The sequence below is a fragment of the Sinocyclocheilus anshuiensis genome, unplaced genomic scaffold (genome assembly GCF_001515605.1).
Source record: "Sinocyclocheilus anshuiensis isolate Anshui unplaced genomic scaffold, SAMN03320099.WGS_v1.1 scaffold1816, whole genome shotgun sequence".
Taxonomy (NCBI): domain Eukaryota; kingdom Metazoa; phylum Chordata; class Actinopteri; order Cypriniformes; family Cyprinidae; genus Sinocyclocheilus; species Sinocyclocheilus anshuiensis.
Genome location: NW_015557182.1, coordinates 153487 through 159486, shown reverse-complemented (window position 1 = coordinate 159486; position 6000 = coordinate 153487).

Genomic DNA, 6000 nt, shown 5'->3' with positions numbered 1-6000 from the left:
AAAATACTGCTATTTTCTCTTAGTATAAACTGTAACTGTAACTGTAAACTGTAAACTTACTGTACATACAATTTATTATTTTTTTTGTGGTTTATATTTATCCATGTGTATTTTATTCACATCTTATTTTTATTATCTGTGTTGTTGTTGTTGTGTCTGTGTCCTTGTATTGCACAACATACTTGGCAATAAAGCTTCTTCTGACTTCTGATGCGTGTGTGTAATATACAGTAGGCCTACTACAGTATGAAAATGCATATTTTTCAATTAAAGAGAACTTATAGAATAAATATGTACTGCTTTGGGTGCTTGACACTTCATTGGTCATTTTGTGTTTTAAGAATGATATTCAAGGTTACGAATCCGCTGAAAGTTACTTAGATGTAAATACTACTTTCCTTATTGATCACGTCTTCCCTCAGCAAAATGCACGTTTTCTTGCGTGGCTGGATGTTGGAATCACGTTGTTTGCATTCGCTCAAACTGATTTGCTGAAGTCGAAACGCGGTCGTTAAAAAAACCCAACTCCGGCGTGAGTCCCGCTTGCTGTGAAGCGGCAGAGGATTCCGCTTGGACATTGATTATAAATCAGCATATTAGAATGATTTGTGAAGGATCATGTGACACTAAAATCTGGAATAATGATGCTGAATATTCAGCTTTGCTTCACAGGAATAAATTATATTTTCAAGTATATTAAAATAGAAAACGGTTTTGTTAAATTGCAATAATAGGCTGTTTCACAAAATTACATTTTTTTCTGTATTTTTGATCAAATAAATGCTTGATGAGCATAAGAAACCTCTTTAAAAAACATTAAAAATCTTACTAACCCCAAACTTTTGAACGGCAGTGTACATTTAAAGTAAATTTGCAGTTTTATCCTGCTTATAGTCACTGTTAATCCAGTCGTCCACTACTGGCTAAACGGCAGCCCTGCTGGACAGACTACAATTTCTCCTCTGATCAAATGACAGCGTGACGTATCCTGATCTTCAAGCAGTAGGAGCTGGATGAAATATTCTGAATGACATCAGTCCACAATCTCACTAGTGATGCAGCCTGAGATCATAATCACACCATCTTTGTTCATTTATCCAGAGGAGAGCTGAGCTGACTGCTCCTGGTTTCTCCCAAGCTGTTTTTTCTTCGTTTCAGTCACCTGCTGGAGTTTGGGTTCCACTGTCACCTCTGGCTTGCTTAGCTGGGGTTTAAAAGACACTGAATATTCAAGAATAATATTGATTTGATTGTACTGACACTATTGCATAATGACAAGACATGAACTGAATTGAGCTGGATTATGATACCACTGTTTTCTCCAGAGCTGCTTTATTGCCGAATCGACTTTGTTTCATAATGCATTCATTTTGCAACATTTTCACTGATACTGAATTTTATTAAATTAACATCAAGCTGACACAAAGTGTTTATTATGTCTATGTTCGTAGGATGCAGCCTTCCGTTTGAGAGGCACCCATAGATAAGCTTTGTTGAACTGAAAAAGGCTCTGAATGAGGAGTCGATCCCTCTTGATAGAATCGATTCCAACCTTTAGAATCGACTTTCAATTCCCAACGCCTCGGAATCGAAGAATCGATTCTTTTTGGATTCGATTCCCAGCCCTACACTCAGCTAACGTTAGCTCTGAAAAAATGAAGAAAATCGCTACCCAGCAGACGATTTTGCATTTATGGTCAACGAGGACAGTAAAAAGAATAAAACAGGATGAGAAGGTATAATAATATCGTGTAATCTAGCCAACAACATCCCACATATTGTAGCTAGCAAATAGCCATCAATATAACAAGTTAGCGAAAACAGTTTGTATTATTTTGGAAATGTTTTAATAGCTCGACATGGCATGACACAGAATAGCGTACGCTGCTTGCGTTCAGCGGATATTCTCCAAAATGGCGCTACGGTGATGCGGTTGAATAAAGTCGTTATTTTTGTTTCCAAAATATCTTAAATTGTGTTCCAAAGACGAACGAAGCTTTTACGGGCTTGGAACGACATGGGAGTAAGTGATTAATGACAACATTTTCATTTTGGGGTGGAGTATCCCTTTAAAAGCTTCATGAAGTTGTGTTTTTAAAAGCACCCATCACTAGCAGTGAGTAATACTGTTAATGTTTTCCAGCAGCATTTTTATTCAAGTAACCAAATCTATTTGTTCTTTTTTTTCCCCCATGAAGAGACAATCAAGTGGTTCTGACTGTACTGAGGGATGAGGTATGGACCAGGTATGTATTGATTTATTGGTCTTACTGTAAACTCATCTGAAACTAAGTATCTTGTTTTTTTTTTGTTTGTTTTGTTTTTTTTTAAATCAGAAAGCTTCATCAGCAGTAGAAAGTAAACGTTCTGGTATTTGTGGTTATTGGTCTTGATGTAGTTTGCCATGTTTACAGTGAACTGAAGAGCAGACCGTTGAAATCACAGTCTGTTACGCCCTCTAGTGGATTCATCTGCACACAGCACAGTCTTGAAGCGAGACTGATCAAGAAACAAGGTACATGAGGCTGAAGGTACATCTTCTCTTGTACTTGCAAGGACAAATTTGTCTTGGAAGACATTTTTAAGTAGGGTAAAAATGAGGCTAAAATATAATATCACAGTTTTTCATTAAAATAAATGTCATTCAAAAAAAAAACTTTATTTGGAGTACTACTTGTGTGCACAATACACATTTATTAATATTAAGCCTAAGATGTGTTTTAATATGACTATTAATGAGTATTGTATGATCTTTGAATAATATCGGCCTATAAAATGCGAGATATTTAAAGTGTAGCCTATCTGAAGTATACTTGCAATAGTTCCACTTTAGCACAATGAAATATACTTCAGTATATCTTTAGTTGGACTCCAACACTACTTCTGCACAATTAAAGTGCATTAAGTACAATTTACAATTTAGCAGACTTTAAGTACATCAGTTTAGAATACTAAAAGTACAATTGCAGGGTATTTTTATGACGTATATAAATATGTAAATGTTTTTGTACTATACTTAGCATGAAATAAATGTATATTAAATACATCGTAGTATTTATTTTTCACTAGGCTCTACTTTTAGTAGCAAGCAAGTCTTGAGACTGCAAGGTCCCCTAACATTATTGGTGACCATTTTAATTCTTTACCAATCATAATAATGCATTCCATTCCACACCGTTACTTTTACAGGAATTATTATAGATACAGCATAAACAATGTATATTTTAAACAATACATGTTTCATCCAGATTTTGTTTTCAGCTTTTGAGAATAAAATGAGTAATTATTACAGCTATTTAACATTACATTTGTATGTATGTGTACTTTTTACATAGGTTTTATAGGTTTAAAATCAATGCTGATTATTAGAATGCTGTAATAAATCAATTGGTGTACTTTATGCATTAATTTTGATGCCTTATAAAACCTAGGATTGATATTTTAAATTGAGGATCGATCCTCTTTAAAGTATCTATGCTTCATGGTCTTCTCTTCCCAGACAGCAGACAGTTTCGGCCCAGATCCGGCCCACGTCTGGCCCGCATGGATTTCACATGGGCCAGATGTGGGCCGGATCTGGGCCAACACTATGTTGCTGTCTGGGTTTCCTACTGATTTAATGAACCATTTACAGCTTCAGTGTACTGATTGTAAGCACTTGCACCTGCATCGCTTAATCTTTGAGGAAAAAAAAAAAGTTACTGGCAGGAACAACCTGGTTTCCAGCAAAAACACATGCACATGTATGTACTGTATGTAGTCAGTTATATTTTATACAACCTATGCGGATAAGAGGGGTCACTTGTTATTAACGTTGGTTTCAAATACTGTAGTTCTAAATATCATTTCATTTTCCGCTGTTTTAGGTTTTGGTGTTAGTTGTTGCCCATAGCAGTAAAGCAATAGATGAAAAAAGGAGAGAAAACTGTCACATGGTGGCAGAATACACACAGGAATTGATTCTGTTATTGCCTGCAGGGAAGTCAGAGTCCATTTGTCATAATGTCAAGTTGAGCACTAAAAATACACCACTTCAACATGGCACACCTGCAAAGTAACCCCTTTTAAATGTGTTCGATCATTTAGCTGATTATGGGAGACAGCCTTTGTGTTCAGCTTCGCTGGAGCAGTTCTCATACGCAGCCCGTCTGAAATAACTGCGTTTTAGGAGGCTTGGTAGTGGGTGGGCTCAACTGTTCACAGCAGAGGTTACTAATTAAATTATTTTCATATCTTACAAATAACTTGTGTTTGCATTGTTTCTGAAACAATGTTTCATGATAGGTTCCTACTTGTTGGCCTAAAAAATACTATAAATGGCCAATAAATAAATATATAATTCAATAATTCATTCAATTCAGCAGTTAAACTACTGATTGAACTATTGATGTTTCAATCAAACATTTAGACATAAAAACAAATGTTTTTTCACATATTTGATACATCAGGTAATGTGGTAATTTACAGATCTTAACAATTTTTTTTTCTTTGCATCTCTGAAACATTTCAAGCATTTCTGTTTATTTAATATATTTTTTTCATAAAGGATCCTTTTAATTTGATGGTAGTACATTGTATGCACAATGTATATATAAAACAATGAAAACAACAAGATTTTAATAATAATAGAGCAGGGTGCATGTATAAAAAATGCCATTATAAATATCACTTCACGCTCCAAAATTATCTTAGTAAAATTATATTTCAATTTTAATTCATTTAATTATTAAATAATTTGATGATCACTTTTATTGTGGTGACCATAATGGTACAATGCAGTAAAATTATGATTTAAATTTAAAAAATACCCGCTGTATCATATTAAGAACACTTTAAAAACAAAAATAATAATGTATGAGATAGTAAGTAAGCATGGGTTGCTTAAATCAGGTAAATATTCATTTTGAAATTATCAAAGCAAAAAAAAAACTTCATGGAGGTGGACACTTTGGAAATTATATTAAAGAGTCCTTCTTGTATAAGTCGTAGTAACTTAGAAGGTTGTATACATAGTAGAGAAAATATTGATCATGTTATTATATATATATATATATATATATATATATCATGTCATCAAAAATTAGATATGTGGCTTTATAGAGTTAAATGCTGATTTCTTGTGATCTTTTTTCTTTTTAAAGTATGAAACACTGAACTTGGATGCATCGCATTCATGGAAAGTGCCATGTAAGAAGAATAAAGACATATATTAGGAACATGAATATGTCACTGTTGCTGATCCCCAAGAGCTCATGAACACAATGCGGCACAGCTTCTGTTCTTTTGATGAGTCTCTTACTCTGAGCATTTGAATTGTAGAATCATTTTCAGTGTCGTGATCGAGAATAAACAATGTCTCCATCTGTGTAAACAAAGCACATGTAAAGTAGCAGATGAATATGACAGCTGATTTAACCTTAGTGTGATGGGTGGTGTGTGAAGTGTACCTGGCTTAATCATGAATGCTGAGTGAAAAAGTGGCTGCACTGTGTGATGGGCAGTCAGCTGTGTAAATGGAGCTTATTTGATGCTTCGATTCACTCACGGAGGAGTATGCAGATTCTCATTTACACAGGCCTGACTCCTGGCCGACGCAGCCAACCAAGACACCATTATGAAGAGGCGTTTGCAGTCAGATCACGAACTCACAACAAAGAGGGAATGATGTGAAATAGAGGAGCCAGTTGTACAAAAAGTCATTGATGTGAGCATTAGCTCAGAATGGGCAGAAATTAGAGAACAGAGTGTTACACTTGTGTTTTCCAAAGTCAAACAAACATACATGTTCTGCTGTAGTGTACAGGCATGTGCTTTAATTGGATTTGATAGTTTCACATCATTACTGGCCACACATCAGTTTATAAATGCACTAAATGAAGCCCTTTTGTCAAGCCAAAATAGAACATTCAAAATGACAAATTTTGAAACAATTTTCGAAGCAACATTCAATGTAGTCAACATTCGCTGTGTCATGATGAAGAGTTTTTAGCAACAGATTTC